We start from the raw sequence: 23,281 nt of genomic DNA, 5'->3' as shown, positions 1-23,281 counted from the left end.
TATTTTCCTACTTTAGTCCCATGGTTGGGCTCCATGGGACTAAAGTATGATTACTCTTGCAAACACTCTCTTGACTCCCGATTTCTCCAATGTATTCTTATAGCAAAACCTAACTCTAATTTCACCAAGCAACTAAATGTTCTTGAAGAGAATCATATAGGTTCTCACACAGGAGAGACAGATTTCATGTTACATCTGTGATCAGTAACTTCAAATGGGTACTTGGCCCTCCCCAGAAATTCTACTAGTTTGCTCTACTAAGTTCAGTTTCCCACTTGCTGAAATGACTATCTCATACCTTCTCCTCAAGGCCTTACACCGCATCCATACTTCACTTCAGGGTGAATCCTTCAGAAACAAACACCTTCACATTTCTATTACTACATACATGTACCCTTGCTCCCAGATACAGGGCTTTGCTCCTTTCTATATAATCTCTTTCTATCTTCATCATCAGTTTTTCCCTTCCTTTTGGCTCATTCTCCATGATCACATAACCATGCTCCAGTCTCTCTTCAAGAACCTACCCTTAATCTCACCCCTACCATCAACCACAGCTCCCTATCTCTCTCTCCTCCCCATTATGGCCAAAGGTCTTTTAAGAATTTTTCCATATCTAATCTCCATGTCCTTGCCTTCTATTTACTACTCATATTTCTTTTTCTTTAATGTTTGTGTTATTGTTACTATTTGCTTTTTGGAATTGAGCTTTAAAAAGTGTTTGCTTTAGTGCAATTGGTAATATAGCAAACATTCATGTACTCATGACCTAGAATCAAAAATTGCCAAATTTTGTCTGTTTTTTCTTCCCAGATTTTTCATTACTTTGTGGTTTTAAACAAAGAAATAATTACAGGTGAAGTTGAAATCTCCTTTGTTCTCTACCCTAGACACACTTTCTTCCATTATCAAGAAAACCATTATGATGCATTTAGTTTGCTTTCAAATAACCTTTTATAATTTACTACAGACACACACACATATATCCATAAACAATCTAAAGTTAGTTTTGCATATTTATTTTAAGATATACACAAAATGGAATGATTCTGAAGCTTTCTTTTTGCCTTAACCTTAGATTCTTGAGATCTACCCATGTTGGTTCATATTGATCTATGTCATTCATTGTAAATGCTGTATGTATTTCATCTCATATAGTCAAAATCATTTATTTGAAAGACTGCATCGTATAATGGTTGAAAGCAAGTATTCTGGAGCCATGCTGCATGGGTTTACTCCAAACCCATGTTGCTAACTAGCTATGTGACCTTAGGCAAGTTATCCAAACTCTCTGATGTCAGTCACTTCATCTATAAAATATAGTTAATAGATGTAGCTACATTTTGGGATTAAATGATTTAACTCATCTAAAGTACCTAGAATCTTTCTGTCTCATAGTAAACATGCAATACTGGTGTGTCAGTGGGAAAACAGATGGCACACTCAAATTAGGATAATTGGAAGAGGGTTTACTTATAAAGGAGCAAATTACAAAAGTGTAGTTAGAGAATAGGAGGAACACAAAGAATAGTACCTTTACCCATGACAGCAGCTGCGAGAGGGAGCTGTTAACATTTCTATGCCAGAATGAAAGCAAACATTAGAAAACAAATTAATCCTATAAATAAATTGAAATCTCTTCCCCAGTCTTCTTTCCCCCACTTTCCTAAGGGAATTATTAGGCATTTGGGTTATATCCAAACTACATTTAAAAGTTTTTAGGCCAGGCACAGTGGCTCACACCTGTAATCCCAGCACTGTGGAAGGTCGAGGTGGGAGGATCACTAGAGGCCAGAAGTTAGAGAACAGCCTGGTAAACATAGTGAGACCCCATGTCTATTCATTTAAGTAATAATAATTAATTAAAATAAAATACAAATTTTATACACACTCCTACATGCAGACACCTAAACCTTTTTAGAGAAAAAGGTTGCCAGAGCCAGGCAGAAGTCATGTAATGAAGGCCTCCCAAAGGCATGTTCAGTGGAGCACTGATTCTGTAGGATGTTAGTGGGTTTCTTGCCAAATAAGCTTATAAACAGTGTTTAAAAGAAAATTAAACATTTTTTTTTTTTCACCAGGACTTCTTAGAGCTAGAGCTTTACCTGTGCTAATGTGGGAGTCAGGAAGAAACCCATGAAGAGCGCTCCTTACCCATCACATCCCCTTGTCGAAGGTTGCCAAATGCACGGGGGGCAGGCAGGATTTGCTATCCTGAAGACTTGCAAAGTCAGGAGAGGGGGACATGAGGCACCATTTGAGCTTCAACTCTCTTGCAGCCTAGTGGGCCTAGTGAAACCTCTTGGCCTGGGAAATTTGAACCATGTGAAAAGTGACAGTGTAAAGACTCACAAAGCAGATGGGCTCCAGCCCTCACAGATTTCCCTCACTGTCTTGTGAAGGAAACAAATCAATAAGATCCATAAATAAACATTTTTTATTTTGTCTCCTTACAGATCAACTCTATGGTGTGTAATAACTAGGCAGATTGACTTCAGCTATAGATAGCATGGTGGAGAGTTATAACCTGTCAGCAAACTACTTTTAGGAGATTTTTTATAGGTCGTCATTTGCAATCACAAAAACTGTGCTGAATATAAGAACAGTTACTCTAATACTGAATTCACTGAAGATATTATCATGTAAGACTCAAATAAGTGTCAAGTATTTTGCAGATAACTTTGTAGGACCATTGTGAGCATGCTATGGGCTCCAGGGTTCTCAGCTTGTGATTGGCCCTGAGAAAGGGTAGATAAAGTTACTTTAAAGTCATTCTAGATGAAATTCAATTTGAAATAAATTTTGAATCACAGGGACCTTGCCAACTAAACTTCACAACCCCCAAGTATTCACGTTACAGTTGGCTTCATAAACTCCACTGGGTTTTTAATGTCCACTCAAAGTGTGGTCCTTAGCTAACTAATGCAGGAACAGAAAACCAAATACCACATGTTCTCACATATAAGTGGAGGATAAATGATGAGAATGCATGAACACAAAGAGGGGAACAACAGACACAGGGGCCTACTTGAGGGAGGAGGGTGGAAGGAGAGAGAGGATTAAAAAAAAGAACCATTGAGTACTAGGCTTAGTACCTGGGGGTGAAATTATTTGTACAACAAACCTCAATGACACAAGTTTACCTATACCACAAACCTGCACATGTATCCCTGAATCTAAAATAACAGTTAAAAAAATAAAAAGACTCAACTGTTCAGTTCACCTCCCTATGGAACAGAACCAAAACAATCAGGCCTTTACTCTGAGTTTCTTGCATGAAGGAACACTGTTGAAGAATGGTCCCTGAAAGACATCAGCACTGGCACTTTTCCTCCCATCAAAGAGAAGGAATTTGGGCCCTAAAACAGAGCACTATTGGCATCCTTCCACAAAATGACTATGCACATTCTTTCCTATAAATTATAACATTAAACAAAACCATTATTTAAGACTAATATTTGTACATACATTGATATGCCAATGAACACTGTGCATCTGTAAGGTGAGAATACCCTGTGAAATGTTTCCTGAGGATATTTTTCACTGAGGTTTTGTTACTTTGTTTTGTCAGACACTTCTTTCCTGGGCTAGTGTTCCTTAGACTTTATTTTGGGAAATAATGCTGAGAGAAGAGCAGAGAACCTGGAACCTTGATGACATTGTTGAGCTACTGATTAAAAGTATCCTGAACCTGAATTCTACCATTGCATGAAACTTCTGATACATGGTTTATTAAATCTTCTTATTGGTTAACACTGTTTGAATTGGGATTTATGTTATTTGGAACATAAACTAACAGAGAGAAAATTGGTACACAAATTAGGGCACTGTGAGTAACTGATTTTAAATTGCGGAAGTGATTGGATGCAAGAGGTAGGACATGGAGCCATGAGGAACCCTCTATTTATAATGTTGATGTGTGTTGACCATTTATCATGCCTGGAATAGAGACAAGCTTGGGCTAAAAGTGACCTGTCTACAAAAAAAAATGTGAGAAATATGGTTTTGCCATACTTAGTCCACCTGCAGCCAAGTGAACTAAACGTCTGATAATTTGGAGCTATGCAGGTTTGAAAAGCTGAGCGTGACCCATGGAGTTCTTCATCAGGACTCCACGTGTGTTGGGTGCTTTGAGAGCCTGTTGATAAAATTGAAAGCATATGTGAACCTGAATGAGCGAAAAGTGATATCTTTCTTTTCATTAACCTCTAACTGAAATTTAGCATTTCCTATAATTATAAATGTGGAACCAACAAACCCACAGATGGATATTTGTAATTTGTCACCAACAGAATTCACAGATATTTTCATGTCACATTATAGTTGTCACAAATATCTTAAAATATCATTTACATTCAAAACTATGTTTTAAATTTTAGTAGCTCCAAGGCTACATATTAATTTTGCATATCTTAAATATTAATTTACATGAATTATAGACACCTATATTATATCATGTGTTTTTAATAGTTTCACAACTATATTTCAATTTTTTTTTTCCTGTGCATTATGTATTTTATTTTATGCAAAATAAAATATGTAAAAATAAAAATAAAAATAAAAAATATAGAAAATAGTAAAAAACATTTATGTAAAAATATTATTCTGAGAAAGAGTCTATAAGCTTCACCTACATTCCCCAGGTGTCTGTGGCATAAAAAAGTTCAGGAATCTTTACCCAAGGTAAAATTAGTGAGAGAGTGAGAGAAACTATGGGAAAATAGGAGATGTAGGAATGAGATTATGGTAAAAGACAAACAGATTGCCTCAGGATATTCTCCAGCATTTCCTAAGAAGTGTTCTCTACCTGACAAAAGGACCAAATGTATCTGTTGTGAAGATGTAATTGGGAAACAGCTGGGGATCAAGAAGCAGATTATGGTAGTGCTTCTACACCCAAACTATTGTCTATAATTGTGTGAGGACCAGAGGGATGGGCTGGAGTCAAAGCTTGTTGCTGGGAGACTGGAATTCTCAAACTCAATGACTCTTATCTGGAAAGAATTTATGGCTCTCAGTAAAGTAAATAGATCAGCAGCTCACTACATTTTTATTATATTTTATTTATTTGTCTTACTCTTTATTGAGGTGTAATATGCATACAGAAATGTATTACAAGTGTAGAGCTCTATGGATTTTCACAAATTTAACACACTTGTACAACCAGCATCCAGATTAAGAAACAGCACTAAGAGCACCCCAGAAGCCCTGCCTGTTCTCCCTCTTTGTCCTATTCCTGTAGTATGTTGACTGTAAAAAGCACAGTGTAGTTTTGCTGGTCCTGGTTATTTTCATATAAATGGTATTGTATAGTATGTACTCTTTTGTATCAGGCCTCTTCATGAAGCTTGGGAAACTAATCCATACTTTTGCATCTTGTAGTTTTTTCATTTTCATTGTTGTATAAGCAGAGATTTTAAAAAATGTGATCTGGGGACTCCTGAGATTCCTGCAACCTTTTCCAGTGTGTTCACAAGATTTAAACCATTTTTATAAAATGGTACTATATAATATGTCTCTTCATTCTCATTCTTTCATGAATGTACAGTGGAGTTGTCCAGAGGCTACATGATATGTAGATGGTGTTTATGCATTCCTGTTTTCAAAATTTTCTCAGTTTTAATTTTCAATATGATAAATGCCATAGATGCAACAAAATATAAAATATATAAACAAAAGTTCCTTGGGTTCTGCAAAAAATTTTTAAAAAGATGTCCTGAGACCAAAAAGCTTGAAAATCATTACTGTAATTTTGTGACTATACCACAATTTATTCTTCATTACATTGTTGATAAGCATTGGGTTTTTCTAATTTTTGGCTATTATGAATTCTGCTTCTATGAATGTGTCTTTTGGTGAACATATGGACTCCTTTCTGTTGGCTATATATACCTAGGATTGGTATTGCTGGGACATGGAGTATATATTTAGTTTCTAGTAGATACCACCAGTTTTTCAGAATGTCTGTACCAATTTACACTCCCATCAGCAATCTATAAAACTTTCACTTGTTCTACATTCTAATCAACACTAGATACTGTTTATACTTTTAGCTATTCTTTTGCTTGTTAAGTGGTATTATATCAGGGTTTTAATTTGCATTTCTCTGAAACAAGTGAATTGAGCACCTTTATATGTGCATATTAACCATTTAAATATTCTTTTGTAAATTGTTCTGTTATTCTATTTTTCTACTGGGTTGTGTACCTTTTTCTTACTGAGTTGTAGGAGTTCTTTTCCTTTTTAAATGTCTTTTTCTGCATCCATTAAAATAATCATATGTTTTTCTCTCAATATTGATATAACACTCATTCAATCCACAGACTCCATTCAAATTTCACTAAGTATCCAAACTTTCTATTTCAGAATCACGTGTGTGTTGCATTTAGTCATCATATTTTATGAATCTCCTTCAAACTGCAATAACTCCTCTTTTCCTCTCTTTTACGTCTTTGACAGTTTCAAAAAGTCCAGCTCTTTAATTCTTTATGATGACTTTCAAACTTAGTCCATCCAATATTTCCACACCACCAATTCTATAACAAGCCACAAAATTGATGCTGTGCTCTTGTGGTAGTCTGAATGATGCCCTCCTCCCTCAAAGATGTCCGTGTCCTAGTTCTAAGAACCTGTAAACATGTCACCTTATATGGTAAAAGGGATTTTGCAAAGGTGATTAAGTTAAGAATAAGAATCTTGAGACAGGGAAATTAACCTGGATTATCTCAGTGGGTCCAATGTCATCACAAGGTCTTTACAAGAGGAAGGCAGGAGGATCAGAATTAGTAGAAGGAGATCTGATGATGGAAGTAAAAGTTTGGAGTGGTGCAAGGAAGTGGTCATGGAAAGCAAGGAGCCTTTAGAAGCTGAAACAGTCTAGTAATCACTCTTCCCGATGTCTCTGAAAGGAACACGGCCCTGTTGTGACATTCACTTTAGACTTCTGAGAATAAATCTGTGCTTTTTCAGGCACTAAGTTTGTGGTAATTTGTTACAGCACTAGTAGGAAACTAATAGGTTCTTTTTAGTGAATTACATCAGGAGATGCTCTGTGTCAGCCCTTCCCACCATTTGTACATATGTATGCAAAATGATACCTTTTATGGCTATCAGCCAACTTCTTTCCTCAGTGTAATGCTGTAGGGAACAAGAAGACTATTAAGATCTCTGTAGAGACTGGGTACGGTGGCTCACACCTATACTCCCAACACTTTGAGAGGCCAAGGCGAGAGGATCACTTGATGTTAGGAGTTCGAGACCTGCTTGGCCAACGTGGTGAAACTCCACTCTACTACAATACAAAAATTAACTGGGAGTGGTGGTGTGTACCTGTAGTCCTAGCTACTTGGGAGGCCAAGGTAGAAGAATGGCTTGAACCCAGGAGGCAGAGGCTGCAGTGAGCCAAGATCACACTAGCCTGGGCAACAGAGCAAGATTATGTCTCATAAATAAATAAATAAATAAATAAATAAAATCTCCGTAGAGTGTATTATGGCCGAAGGCAGTCAAATTGATATAGCCTTGAGGCAAGATTGTGAAGTTTTACTCTTAGTCATACCAGATAAAAAGAATTTGCTTCTGATGTTTGTTGCAAATTAGTATAGAGAAAAAATATTTGCCAGCTCACTAGCTGCATGCCACTTATCAGGGAGTTGTGCTGATTTATTTTAGTAAAGTTACTATATCTAGAAGAGCAGCTGCAATTGGAGTTGCTTCCTGATCAAGTTTATAATCTACAGCCATTCTCTAAGATCCTTTTGCAAATGCCAATCATGTGACTTAAATTAGAATAACAGAGCTGTCAACATCTCTACATCTTTTAAGATTTTTATGATGAGGTTAACCTCTACAGTTCTCTCAGAAACCCAGTATTTTTATGATTTACTAACATAGTAGAAAATAGAGATTCCATAGGTTTTCACTTGGCCCTTCCTATAATAATGATCTTTACTCAAATGGTCAGATATCCAATGTGGGGTATCTGCCAGTTGCCAATACATCTTTTTTTTCAATTTTTTATTCAGGAACCAGAGAAATAATGATGGACTTACTTGGCCAAAATTCAATATATTACCTCAGGGGTCCCCAACCCCCAGGCTGCCTGATCAGTACCAGTTTGTGACCTGTTAGGAACCGGGCCACAGAGCAGAAGAAGAGTGGCTGATGAGTGAGCATTATCACCAAAGCTCCACCTCCTGTCAGATCAACAGCAGTGTTAGATTCTCATAGGATCATGAACTCTATTGTGAACTGTGCATGCGAGGAATCTAGGTTGCACACTCTTTATGATAATCTAATGCCTCATGATATGAGGAGGAACAGTTTCATCCCAAAACCACCAACCCCCCACCCCACTTACATGGAAAAATTATCTTCCATGAAACCGGTCCCTAGTGTCAAAAAGATTGGGGACCATTGTATCACCCGACCTCCATAAGCCACTACCGTGACTGGTGAACCAAAGTGGTGATTGGATCCTCAACAGGCAGTATTTAGTAATTCCTAAAAGATCTGAGTTCTCCTTTTCTCCATGTATAGCTATCTTATTAAATAGCCACAGGTCCCTTTACAGAAAGCTTAGAAGAATCTTTACTGTGTATACTTGTGACAGAGCAACAGAGAAGATTCTCAAGGAGACCTGACCTCTCAGCACTCAAAGGACTTGGACTGTGAACTGGCTTAGGTGTGGAGACTAGGTTAAAGACCCCTGTCTTTGTTGAGATGACCAAAGTCAGGTTTCCAACCAACAGAACTGGAATTTTTCCTATTATGTAAAGCAAAATTTTAGTGAGCTGCTGCTCTATTTATATTTTTATTTATTTATTTATTTTTTGAGACGGCCTCACTCTGTCACCCAGGCTAGAGTGCAGTGGCATGATCTTGACTCACTGCAACCTCCGCCTCCCAGGTGCCTCAGCCTCCCAAGTAGCTGTAATTACAGATGTGCACTATACACACCAATATACTAATTTTTGTATTTTTAATAGAGACGGAGTTTTACTATGTTGGCCAGGCTGGTCTCAAACTCCTGACCTCAGGTGATCCTCAGCCTCTCAAAGTGCTGGGAATACAGATGTGAGTCACTGCGCCCAGCCTCTATTGATTTCTTCAAGATTAACTGGCCACTACAAAGTCTTCTGAGTCAGAATAATTCTGACTACCACTGTGTCCCTGTTGCCCATTACAATAAAAGTACCCACTTTGTCATATGTGATAAAGCATTGCCAGTTGACCACTTCTATCCCAGGACTCTTAACAATCTCAATGAAATCAGAGAGCCCATCTTAATGGTGGCATCTCCCACTGCAATCACAGGGTGATAGGGTACAGATATAGTTCAAGCTGTTAAGGATGCTGCTGCTCCTCCCACTAATGTATTAATGCCACGGGGAAGAAGAAATTGCTACCTGAACCCCATTAAGGGATGAAGTGTAGGGGTTGGTGGGTGTGTAAGGCACAAATGATAAATCTTTTTCAGCATTCCTATATCTCCAAACCTTTGGCTTCCTTTCTCTTTAAGCTGGGAAAGATCTAATATCTCACCCTCATAAGACATAGCCCAAGTTTTAATCAATCCACCAAATACACTTTTATCACTACTTCCAGCTGTACTGTAGAGTATCTGGCAGGAGAACTCATCAATAAATTAGACACAACCCAAGGTTATATTCCATACTCCTTGATCTACACATTCTGCCAATTTGAATTACATAAATTAGCAAAACCTTGCAATTATCTTGGCGTATAAGCTATTTCCTCCCAGGTCAGACTTCACACTTGCCGCCATCCAAATTTGCTGAGATTGAAGTCTATTTATGGGTCTGGGAGCAACAAAAGGTCATGGTGGTAAGACTTTTTGAGTTTTATTTTGTTTTTAATGAATACATAATAATCTCACATATTTATATGGTATAGTGTAATGTTTTGGTACATGTATACGTTGTGTAATGATCAAATCGTGGTAATTAGCATGTCCGTCACCTCAAACACTTGACATTTCCTTGTGGTGAAAACATTCAAAATCCTTTCTTTTAACTGTTTTGAAATATGCAATACATTATTGTGAAATACAGTCACCCTACTGTGCAATAGAACACCAGAACTTATCCCTCCTATCTAACTGCTAACCAACCTCTTTCCATGCCCTCCTCCTCCCTCCCCTCCCCAGCCTCCAGTAACCACTGGTTTCCTCTCTACTTCTATGAGATCAACTTTTTAGATTCCACATGTGTGAGACCATGTGGTGTTTGTTTTTCTGTGTTTGGCTTATTTCACTTAACATAATGTCTTCTATGTCCATCCATGTTGTTGCAAATGACAGGAGTTCATCCTTTTAATTGCTGAATAGTATTCCATTGTGCATATATACCACATTTTTTGTATCCATTCATCTGTTGATGGACGCTTACATTGGTTCCATATCTTGGCTGTTACAAATAGTGCTGTAATGAAGATGGGAGTGCAGATATCTCTTCGACATGCTGATTTCATTTCCTTTGGATATATACCCAATAGTGGGATTGCTGAGTCATATGGTAGTTCTATAAAAAGGAACCTCCATACTGTTGTTTGTAATGGCTGTACTAATTTACATTTCCACCAACAGTATATAAGAGTTCTCCTTTCTCCATATCCTCACCAGCATTTATTTTTTATTTTTGACAACAGTCATTCTAACTGAAGTGAGGTGATATTTCATTCTGCTTTTGATTTACATTTCCTTGATGATTAGTGATGTGGGACCCTTTTTCATATATTCTTTAGCCTTATGTGTCTTCTTTTGAGAAATATATATTCAGATATTTTGCCCATCAGATTTATTTTTTTGTTATTGAGTTTTTTGAGTTTCTTATATATTCTGGATACTAAGCCCTTATCAGATACATAGTTTGTAAATATTTTCTCCCATTCTATAGGTTGTCTGTTCACTCTGTTGATTGCTTTCTTTGCTGTGCAGAAGCTTTTTAGTTTGATGAAATCCCATTTGTCTATTCTTACTTTTGTTGCCTATGCTTTGGGGTCTTGTTCAAAATATCCTTGCCTCGATCAAAATAATGAAGTGTTTCCCCTATGTTTTTTTCCTCTATGTTTCATAGTTTCCATTGGGGTGGGTTTTGAGGATAATGAGCATCTAATTAAGGTTATTAAAATTTCTTCAAGCAAGAGAAGACTAGCTTCCTCAGATACAAAAGGGAAGACTGTTCCCACTATCAAGGAAGAGTCACAGTGAGTCAGGTTTCAATATCTGAGATAGCTGAGTCCATCCAGATTTACCCATCCTCATGGATCCATTACTTCCCAATGGATCCATGGGGGCTCAAAGTTTCACATGAGAAACTTGGGGAGGCTATGACACTTCTGCAACCTATAGAATTAAATCTTGTGTTTGGTTTTTGAAAATATGGACCCTCTGGCTACAAAATTAGAGACTTTTTTAGGGCTCTCTCACCATGATTCAAGCTTAGTGTTTAAACATCTGAGTTTGTCATTCTCTTGAACTGCTTGAAAACACCCACCCACATCCCCTACCCACCCCCTCCACACACATATCATAGTCCTTGCAGAACTTATTACTAAGTAACTGCCATAGAGTTAAGTGTATGAGACACTTGGTACCCTGAGGCACTTGCTGCACTAGACACACCAGTCCAATCAATCACAAATAATAATTTTACTATGATGACACTGAATTTCATAAATTACCAGCATCTCATTTCCCAAGGTCAGAATCTCAGCACTGAATTCAAGTCCAAGGAATTACCAAACCAATGCCAAAATTCCATCTTCAAAGGACTATGTCCTGAGACAATATTGATTCCAATTTCTGATTCAATTCAGTCAGAAGGTCAAAATCACAAGTAATTTTTTTTTTTGATACGGAGTTTTGCTCTTGTTGACCAGGATGGAGTGCAATGGCACAATCTCGGCTCACTGCAACCTCCGCCTCCCGGGTTCAAACGATTCTCCTGCCTCAGCCTCCCGAGTAGCTGGGATTACAGGCGTGCACCACTACGCCCGGCTAATTTTGTATTTTTCGTAGAGATGGGGTTTCTCCATGTTGGTCAGGCTGATCTTGAACTCTCGACCTCAGGTGATCCACCTGCCTTGGCCTCCCAAAGTGCTGGTATTACAGGCATGAGCCACCATGCCTGGCCAGAGGACAAAATCACAAGTAATTTTAACAGAAAGGATTCAATATGAAAAACTATCAATTAGGTATAAAAATTGTTCACTGGGTACATTTAAAAGCAAAAAAGTAAACACAAAATTATCACTAGGGTAGAAACTGCAGGAAGCAGCTACCACCTCTAGAGTTGGGGGAATAAGGTATCTGGTTGGAGTTAAACTTAAAAGTTTGAATGAGTGGCCCCTTGGACCTGTAGCCCACACCTTTGAGGAGGAAGCACAGCTCAACTGATGCTAGAGTCTCTAGTCTCCAAAAAGGGGCACGTTGGGATTGGGATCAAGACCTCTGAAAAACAAACCTGTTCCATAAATCTGTTGTGGTTTTTGAGATGCACCACCACCCTAATAAGGATGCTCAATATATTAACCAAAGAATGTTCCAGAACTTGACTTTGTTCATAAAGCAAATGCCAACTATGGGTACAAAGAAGAACTAACTAGAGAATCATTTTTTCTAATCAACAATAGAAGCATGATTACAAATAGGGCTAAGTTTTATATGATGTGTGAGTCTTTGGAGATGATTGCTATTATATCCAGTAGGAAAAAAGTGTTTCAAGTAATTAGCATTTTATTTTTATCTGTGCATAACTTCTTTACTCCATAAGTACCCTTAAAGACCAAAAGTTGTTTTGCATTTCTCATCCACTTGAGTTTTTAAGGATTATCATTCTAAATGTTGGGCATTTTTAAAAGTGATATAACAAAGTAAGAGGAGTGATAGCCCTAAGTGACAATTAGAAAAAAATACTCTCACAACCTCCAATGCTTGATAGCATGGCCCAAGATATCACCATCTTTCATTTGAGTTAATGATTTAGCCTCTTAAATGTTTGCCATTCCTACACACTTGTCTTTTTTAGTCTATTCTTAACACACCCATCAGAGTGATCATGTTATGGGAAGAGCTAAGTCACTGTATGGTCACATCTTTGCTCAAAACTTCCTGATGGCTTTCCATCTTGCTGAATATAAGGTGTATTTGCTGTTCTCATGCTTCTGTGAAGAAATACACAAGAGTGAGTAATTTATAAAGAAAAGAGGTTTAATTGACTCACAGTTCCGCATGGTTGGGGAGGCATCAGGAAACTTATAGTCGTGGCACAAGGCACTGCTTCACAGGGTGGCAGGAGAGAGAATGAGTGCGAGGCAGGGAATACCAAATGCTTATACAACCATCAGATCTTGTGAGACTTATTCATTATCGTGAGAACAGCATGGAGGAAACCACCCCCATGATTCAATTACCTCTACCTGGTACCATCCTTAAAACATGGGGATTATTACAATTCAAGGTGAAACTTGGATGGGGACACATAGCCAAACCATATCATTCCACCCCCGCCCCTCCCAAATCTCATGTCCTCACATTTCAAAACACAATCATGCCCTTCCAACAGTCCCCCAAAATCTTAACTCATTCTAGCATTTACTCAAATGTCCGAGTTCAAAGTCTCATCCGAGACAAGGCAAGTCCCTTCCACTTATGAGCCTGTAAAATCAAAAGCAAGTTAGTTTATTCCAAGATACAATGGGGGTAAAGGCACTGGGTAAATGTTCCCACTCCAAATGGGAGAAATAGGCTGAAACAAAGAGGCTACAGCCCCCATGTAAGTCCAAAATCCAATAGGGCAGTCATTAAAACTTAAAATTCCAAAACGATCTCCTTTGACTGCATGTCTCACATCCAGGTCACACTGATGCAAGAGGTGAGCTCCCACAACCTTGGGCAGCTCCACCCCTGTGGCCATGCAGGGCATAGCCCTATTCCAGGTTGCTTTCACAGGGGGCACTAAGTGCCTGTGGCTTTTCTAGGTGCACAGTGCAAGCTATTGGTGGATCTACCATTCAGGGGTCTGGGGTCTTGAGGATGGTGGCTCTCTTCTCACAGCTCTAATAGGCAGTGCCCCCGTGGGGACTCTCTGCGGGGTCTGCAACCCTGCATTTCCCATCCTCACTGCCATAGCAGAGGTTCTCCATGATGGCTCTGTCCCTGCAGCAGACTTCTGTCTGTACATCCAGGCATTTCCACCCATGCTTTGAAATTTAGGTGGAGGTTCCCAAACCTCAGTTCTTGACTTCTGTGCATCCACAGGCCCAACATTACATGGAAGCGGCCAGGGCTTGGAGCTTTCACCCTCTGAAGCAATGGACTGAGCTGTACTCTGACCCCTTTTAGCTGTGGTGTGGTTAGAGTGGCTGGTATGCAGGGCACCAAGTCCCAAGGCTGCACACAGCAAGGGGGCCCTGGACCCAGCCCAGGACACGATTTTTCCCTCCTAGGGCTCTGGGCCTGTGATGGGAGGGGCTGCCGTGAAAATCTCTGGCATGCCCTGGAGACATTTTCCCCATTGTCTTGATGATTAACATTTGGCTCCTGTTTACTTATGTAAATTTCCGCAGCAGGCTTGAATTTCTCCTCAGATAATGGGTTTTTCTTTTCCATTGCATCGTCCGGCTGCAAATTTTCCAAACTTTCCTCCTCTGCTTCCTCTTCAATGCTTTGCCACTTTGAAATTTCTTCCACCAGCTACCCTAAATCATCTGTTTCAAGTTCAAAGTTCCACAGATCTCTAGGGCAAGGGCGAAATGCCATCAGTCTCTTTGCTAAAGCATAGCAAGAGCCACCTTTGCCCCCATTCCCAAGAAGTTCCTCATCTCTATCTGAGACCACCTCAGCCTGGACCTTATTGTCCATATTACCATCAGTATTTTGGTCAAAATCATTCAACAAGTTTCTAGGAACTTTCAGTTTTCCCACATCTTTCTGTCTTCTTCTGAGCCCTCCAAATCGTTCCAACCTCTGCCTGTTACCCAGTTCCAAAGTCGCGTCCAAATTTGTTAGTATCTTTACAGCAGCGCCCCATTCTATGGATACCAATTTACCATATTAGTCCATTCTCACGCCACTATACAAAAGTGCCCAAGACTGGGTAATATATAAAGGAAAGAGGTTTAATTGACACACAGTTCCATATCGCTGGGGAGGCCTCACGAAACTTACAATCATGGTGGAAGGCATCTCTTCACAGGGCGGCAGGAGAGAGAATGCCAGACTTTTATAGAACCACCAGATCTCTTCAGACTTACTCATTATCATGAGAACAGCATGGGAGAAACCTCCCCTGTGATCCAATTACCTCCACCTGGTCCTGCCCTTGACAAGTGGGGATTATTACAATTCAAGATGAGATGTGGGTGGGGACACACAGCCAAACCATATCATCAGGCAAAGTTGGAGTAATAACATTCAAGGTCTCAAGACTGACATATGTTCCCTCCATCCCTAGGTCCAATGACTGCTACCTCTCTGACTCTGTCTTCTACTCCCCTTCCTCTCACTCTGTCCTCACCACACTAGTTTCTTTGCTGTAATTCAGGGCATTTGCCCTTGCAGTTCCATCTCCCTGGAATGCTCTCCTCAGACAGCTACATGGCTGTCTCTCTCACCTCCTTCAGACTTTTACTCAAATATTGTCTTTTCAATGAGACTTTTCCTATGGTTCTAATTAAAATTTCAACACATACACGATATTCTCCTTATGTCCTTCCTACTTTATTGTCTAATTCCTCCCACTAACATTTGGGTTCCTTAAGGGCAGAGCTTTCCATTCCTTTTATTCATTTCTAGATTCCCAGCATCTTCCAGATACCTGATTCATAGTAGGTCATTAACAAATATTCACCAAATTAATAGCTACATGAATGAATGATATAAATAAAATAAACCTGGATTTTATATCTAATTGTTGGCTGATTAGAAACAAGCCTCTCTTCATCTCTTTTTACTTGATTTATTCCTCTGTAAACTAAGGTCATAATACTCCATCAAACTCATGGCTTTCACCATTGATTGTGAATTGATGACATTTCTTAATCAAAAGCATTGAGAGAGAAGATGTTTATAATTAGAGAAAAAATTCAAAATTTTGATCTGGGAGTCAAAAGACCTGGGTTGAAGACATGGAAAAGAGATCTTTGCATTTCATATTAACATAACCATAATTTCCCTTTCTACCTCATAAGATTTTTGTGAACTTTGAAGGAGAGCAGGGAACATAGTAAGTATACAGTCAATATTTGTTTAAATCCTATTTTCTCCCCTATTAGCCAGGCCAAAAAGAGAAAAAATGTTATAGTGATAATGCTAACAACATCAAGAGGAACTATTCTTACTTTGTCTCTGGGTGGTTACCTTAGTTGTAAGATACTAAGCTTTTGGTGGATTTAGTACACATAGGCTGATTTGCTTAACTCAGTTTCATCTTCATTGACTCTACCCACACCTTGGCCATACCTGACTATCAATGAAGGCTGTGTCAACTCATGCCTTTCTCGTACTACTTTTAAAAGCAGTCTAAAGTTCAGTATCTGATGACAATTCATTCAGTGATACTATTCTGCCACTAAATTACTTTTACCATTAATTAACTCTGTAAAGGCTAAAAGATTTACAATACTTGATCATTAACCTTCGGGAGCTCATAGCATATTGGATTTATATAAAAAGAAGTGCATAATACATTGACTAATTAGAATAGGGTCCTCTTAAGACAGTTAGCTGATTATTTGTAACAAGTTTCTATATGCCACATAAGAGGCACAACAGGATATGTTAATCAGATGTCCTTTTAAAAAAAATCCATAAAGACACATTACAAAAAATTCAATTCCATTTGTAGTCACTTTTCCCATTATTGATTATAAGATGGCAACAGTAGACTTTCAATGCACTTTGCACAAGTGATTGACATTTGTTTGTCTGGCAAAGTCAAGTCAGTCTCCTTTCTCTGGCCAATACAGCAGAGTGGAGGTGGAGTGAGAGAAACTGCATAAATGTCAGAAGCTGTGGGAGACCAGAGGGACAGGCTAAAAGTACAAAGATAACATTTAAAGAAACTTTTCCCACATTTTTATCTTTTCAATATTAAATTACAATTAAAAAATGAAAAAAATTACCTCTTAGCAGACTCTGACAACTATAATAATCCTGTGCATTTGCACACATTTATGTACTTAGAGCTGCACAAAACCCATGAAATAATCAGAGCAGTTATTATTCCCATTTTACAGGCAAGAAAACAGAGGCATGGAAATGACAGTTGGCTGGTTAAATTTGTGTATTGGAAAAAGACAAGAGTTTGTGTTTATGTTAGGAGGGACTCGGAGAGCAGTATGTTTTGGGGGAGTAACCCAGGAGAACCTTAGCTTTTGTGATCCCCAGAAGTAATCTCCTAGGAAAAACACTTTGCCTGGAGAATTTAACAATAGTAAACTAAACAATGTTCCAGGAATAAACATTGGGTCTATTTTTAGTCCAGTGGTATGCACAAGGCTAGAGTAAGCCTGAAGGAATGTTTTGTGTGATGGAGAATAAACTGAACTTATTTGGTGCTGTTGCCTTTTGTCCAAGCCCTTGTCCTAGAGTCCCCGGGACCATTTATGCTTATTAGTCCTCCTTTATCTGGTGCCCTGGAAGAAACAAGTGGTAAAAATTAAAAAAAAAAAAAAAAAAAAGGCTAAATAGGACACGTTCTTATCTTCAGGGTTAAAATTGTTACTTCATTCAAAACAATTGGGAAATAGCAGGCCTTTCACCTTTCCTTGTTATCACTATATGTGCAGAAGTAAAGTACTCCCACTACTACAGTAGTTGCTAGAACCCAAATAATGTAGTTTCTGTATTTAAGAGTAAAATCGGAGAGGCTGATATGCAAAGAAAATAAACCAAAAAAACCCAGAAGTTATGAGACCTGGACTATAGAGACATTTTTTCCCTCTAATTGTATACCCTTGGGTGATTAATTTACTTTTATTAGCACTCCATTGCTTTGTTTTGTTTTCTTGTGAAATTTTAAGATGGCGGGGGTGGGGAAGGATGGGCACTGAACTAAGTGATTGCTTATACTTGATATAGCACTCTAATTCTTTGAGAGTTTTTTTGCTAGAAGGCTATGGGATGAAGATTGGTCAATTGTCCATTTAAAGTAGAAGCAATTTTCTGAATTGCTTATTTGTGATGAGCAGAGACACACAACCTTAGTGTCTCTTCATTCATTGTTCATAGTCAATGAGTTTCCTGTGCCTTCTGAAGCAAATAATGTATATCTGATACATTTCTGGCATTCTGTTCACCGCACTCTTAAAGATAAGTATAAACTTTTTGTAGGAGATGTAGTTATATACACAGTAAGTCTGGGTGAAATATTGGCTGTGGTTTGAAGTTTGCATATATATTAGTGTAGATTGCTTCTTCAGAGATTAGGAAATCTCTCAAGGAGGAAATGTCTCAAGGAGGAAAGGGAGTCAAGTAACAGGTAGAAATGAATGTTATTAAACAGAAGACACGCCCAGGTACAGAACCCTGTCTCTTCAATCTGTTAATATGATGTGCCTTCTATTTCATTAACTTATCAATCAATATAATGGTGTGTTACATACATTAAATATTGTAAGAATTCTGCAGAGGGAGATGTGCATGTGGGCTAGGGTCATCAGAACAGGTTTCAGAGAAGAGATAATTCTACAAGGAATTTGAAGATAAGCAGAAAATGCATAGACGGAGAAAATAAGAATGATTTTTCCAGTATGAAGGATAGTATAGACCAAAATTTAAAAAAAACAGAGTATCTCTTTTAAAACCATTGTATATTGATCAAATTTAGAAAATTTAACATCAAGAGAATAATATTATTTACCATTCAGCCTATGTTCAAATTTTATGTCTTCTGTATCATTTTTTTCCTCTTATTCAAGATCCAATCCAAAATCAATTTCATTATTGTCGTGACTCTAATTCCTCAACCTTTATGATGCTGACATTTTTGGAGACCAAAGGTCAATTTTTAGGATTTCCTTTAATTTGGATTTTTAAAAAATATTTCTCCATGGTTAGATTTAATTATGAATCTTGAACAGGAGCACTACTTCAGTGATATTTTTTCTTCTCTGTGCATCATATCAGGAGGTACATGATTAATGACATTAACTTTGTGTCATTGTGTGTCTAGTCATTGATGACATTACTTTGACCACCTGATTAAAATGAGATCTATGGGGTTTTCCCATTTTTCTCTTTGTAATTAATGTGATCTGTAATAGGAGACGTTTTAAAATGATGTAAGCATCCTGTTCCTCATTAAACTTTCCCAAATAGCTTTCCCATTCATTGAGCAGGCTATTCCTTTGCTTTAAAAATTTCCAGTGGGAGTAGGATTCTTTGGAAATTTCAATCTAAACAGACACATTATTTTAAAATAAATATTTAAATCAATAATCAGTGTCACATGCATCCGTGTTAAGAGACCAACAAACAGGCTTTGTGTGAGCAATAAAACTTTTTAATCACCTGGGTGCAGGTGGGCTGAGTCCAAAAAGAGAGTCAGCAAAGGGTGGTGGGATTATCATTAGTTCTTACACGTTTGGGATAGGCGGTGGAGTTAGGAGCAGTTTTTGTGGGCAGGGGGTGGATCTTACAAAGTACATTCTCAAGGGCGGGGAGAATATTACAAAGTACCTTCTTTTTTTTTTTTTTTTTTTTGAGACGGAGTCTCGCTCTGTAGCCCAGGCTGGAGTGCAGTGGCCGGATCTCAGCTCACTGCAAGCTCCGCCTCCCGGGTTCACGCCATTCTCCAGCCTCAGCCTCCCGAGTAGCTGGGACTACAGGCGCCCGCCACCTCGCCCGGCTATTTTTTGTATTTCTTAGTAGAGACACAAAGTACCTTCTTAAAGGCAGGGGAGGATATTACAAAGTACCTTCTCAAGGTTGGGGAGGGTGTATCGTACAAAGTACATTCACAAGGGCAGGGGAATATCACAACGTACATTATCGCAAGGGCAGGGACAGTATATTTTCACAAAGTCAATTGATCAGTTAGGGTGGGGCAGGAACAGATCACAATGGTGGAATGTCATCAGTTAAGGCAGGAACTGGCTATTTTCACTCCTTTTGTGGATCTTCAGTTGCTTCAGGCCATCTAGATGTATACAGTGCAGGTCACAGGGGATATGATGGCTTAGCTTGGGCTCAGAGGCCTGACAATCAGAACTTACTCATTTCCAGTCCCTGAACCTTTGTTTCTGATTCTTGACCTACTGCTGGCTAGGACTTCAAACACAATGCTGAATAGAAGAGATAAAATCACATATCCTTTCCTTGTTTTTGATTTTAGAGAGAATGCATTCTATTAGCTGTAGAATTTTTATAGATGTTCTTTACCAGAGAAAATTTCTTTCTATTTCTATTTTTCTTAGTACTTCTTAATCATCAGTGGGCACTGGATTTTCAAATTTTTACACATCTATTGAGATGATTATATTTTTTCCCCTGGAAAAATCTTCCATTCTTAGAATACAATCCACTTGGTACTGAAATATTTTCCATTTTATATATTGCCTGATTCAATTTTTCAATATTTTCTTAGGGATATTTGTACCTATAATTATGAGGAATAGTGAACTAATGCTTTTTTTTTCTTATAAGAAATGTACTTGTTTATTATTTACATCACAGTCTTGCTGATCTCATAAAACTAGACTTTAAGTGCTCCTTCCTCTTTTGTCTTGGGGAGTATTCATATGGAATGGTTTTATTCCTCCATAAAGATAATAGAATTTGTTTGTAAAGCCATCGAACCAGTTTTCTTTGATGAAAGATTTTTTATAACGAAGTCAATCTCTGCTTTCGTTATCTATTATTGTGTAATAAAACACACAAAAGCTTAGTGGCCTAAAACAATAACAATCTATTATCTTTTCACACTTCTATGAATTGGCTGGTTTTGTCTGGGCTGCCTTCACCTGGAGGGTTGGCTGAGCTGTGAGCCCCAAGATGCCCCCACTCCCAAGTCTGTCAGTTGGCTCTGGCTAATGGCTCAGACTTTCTCTCTGTGTTTTCTTTCATCCTAGGAAACCTCAGGAAACTGTTCAAAAAGATTGGCGGTAGAAGATACAAGATATCACCGTGCCAGGCTTCAGAAATTGTACACCATCACTTCTGCCACATTTTGTTGATCAAAACGAGTCACAGAGACATCCCAGATTCAGGACAGGGGTACAAATTCTGCCTCCAAATAGGAGGAGGGGCATGCAGAATATGCGGAGTTGTTGCAACCATCTTTGAAAACAATCTACCACAGCCAATTCAGGCCAGAGTAATTCATATTCCCTCTACATTCTCATTCAATCAGAGCATCAGGCTTAAAATTCTTGATCTCATCATATAAATCTGGTCCAGATACTGATGAGGCACTTTGGATGTAGTTTCTCAAGCACATCTTTGATACCACTCCTCTTAATCTAGATACCTCTGAACAAAAATGACATCATCTCCTTCAATACCTACAATATGTAATGTTGAAAAAGTAGTAGGATATTGGCTACAAACACTCCCATTCAAAAGGTGAAGGACAAGAAACTCATGGAAGAACTGGTCTGTAGCAATTCTTACCTCCAGCCATGGACATGTTGCTAATTTCACCTTCCACAGTAGGGACTATTTCTCGATTAGGGCCCAGTTCTAATCCCTGAAAGTATTAATAGTTCCCTAACCCATGGTTCTTCTCATCTCTTGTTTTTCCCTATCTGGGTCTTTCTTGCTCCGGGTCTTGGTTCTACCCTCTGGAACATCTTTTTTCATAAGCAATGGCTGTGTTGGCAGCTGAGTAGCTCTCTCAGCAAACTTTCAGCCTGTGGAAAGTTAGAAGCCAAGAAGTCTCTTTGATTTTGTAGTATCTCTGATGTTTTTAGTTTAATGTTTTTAGTTTAATGTTCTTAAAACTTTGTGGGGGTTCTATTATCTACCAGGTTATAGTTCATTTTACAAGACAAAATCCATTCCAACAATTCATTTTTCGGACAGGTTTCTCTCCACTTTAGACATCGTGTAAGGATAATGCCTTTAAAATTCTCAGGAGCTTTTTTGCCAACCTGAGAGAGTCTAGCAAGCATAGCCATAAATCTTTTCAAGGATTTTAACAAAAGGTTTATAGTCTTGCCCTTGATTTGATCTAGATTCTGAGGCTATTTCTTACTTTGAGAATATTACATCAGTTAGAGAGATACGAGATGTGAAAAAGTTTCATCTTCCAATCCAGCATAATTGGGGCCCCTCATATTTCTTCTAAATTTTGTTTATAAATTGAATAGCTACTACTTTAAATTGCCTCTTTCTTCTCATACCTTATTCAGTCAAAAGCAAAAAGTACAACAAAATTTCCCAAAACACCTCATTGACACTTTCAACCTTCTGCTTGGATGACCTCTTCTCCTTGCCTCCTCACAGTTAATTATCCATACAAATGACAAAATAATCCTTATCAAGATCTATGGCAGTGGCCCACCATTACCTTAAGTGGTGTTTCTGAGCAAAGTAGAAAAAAAATTATTTCTTCTTCAGAATATACTGTTATATCAAGGAAAACTGTAACAAATATACATACCTATGATGACTATAAATGTGAATGGCAGCCCCTAAAATTGCACAGTGCAAATTCTGCATAACTAAACTACTGGCTTTGCCTTGTTCTGAACCTTCTGATGGCTTTCCTTTACAGTTAGAAAATTGTATAACCTATATGGATCTATAAAGAATATATAAATACCTCCTACAAACCAGTAATATAATAGGCAAAACCCTTGAACAGACTCTCTACAAAGAATGATATAAAAATGGCCAATGGGCCGGGGGCAGTGGCTCACGCCTGTAATCCCAGCACTTTGGGATGCCCAGAGGGTGGCTCACGAGGTCAAGAGATCGAGACCATCCTGGACAACATGGTGAAACTCCGTCTCTACTAAAAATACAAAAACTAGCTGGGCGTGGTGTCACATGGACAAATTGCTTGAGCTGAGGAGTTCAAGACCAGTCTGGGCAACATGGCAAGACCCTGTCTCTACAAAAATTAACCAGGCACGGTGGCACGCACCTGTAATCCCAGCTACTTGGGAGGCTGAGGCAGGAGAATCACTTGAAACCAGGAGGCGGAGGTGGCAGTGAGCTGAGATCGCGCCACTGCACTTCAGCCTGGGCGGCAGATTGAGACCGTGTCAAAAAAAAAAAAAAAAAAAAAAACAAAAAAAAAAAAAAAAAAGGGCT

The 23,281-nt window shown here is 38.5% G+C and overlaps 1 protein-coding gene across 1 annotated transcript in view; it reads right to left on the bottom strand.

Moving 5' to 3' along the window:
• The window catches only part of RGS5 (regulator of G protein signaling 5), a 174,546-nt gene that overhangs the window by 70,766 nt on the left and 80,499 nt on the right, over window positions 1–23,281 (bottom strand). The window lies entirely within an intron of this gene.

Source organism: Theropithecus gelada, chromosome 1 (assembly GCF_003255815.1).
Source record: "Theropithecus gelada isolate Dixy chromosome 1, Tgel_1.0, whole genome shotgun sequence".
NCBI lineage: Eukaryota > Metazoa > Chordata > Mammalia > Primates > Cercopithecidae > Theropithecus > Theropithecus gelada.
The sequence above is the reverse complement of the archived record's forward strand: the minus strand, read 5'-3'. Positions and strand labels throughout refer to the sequence as shown.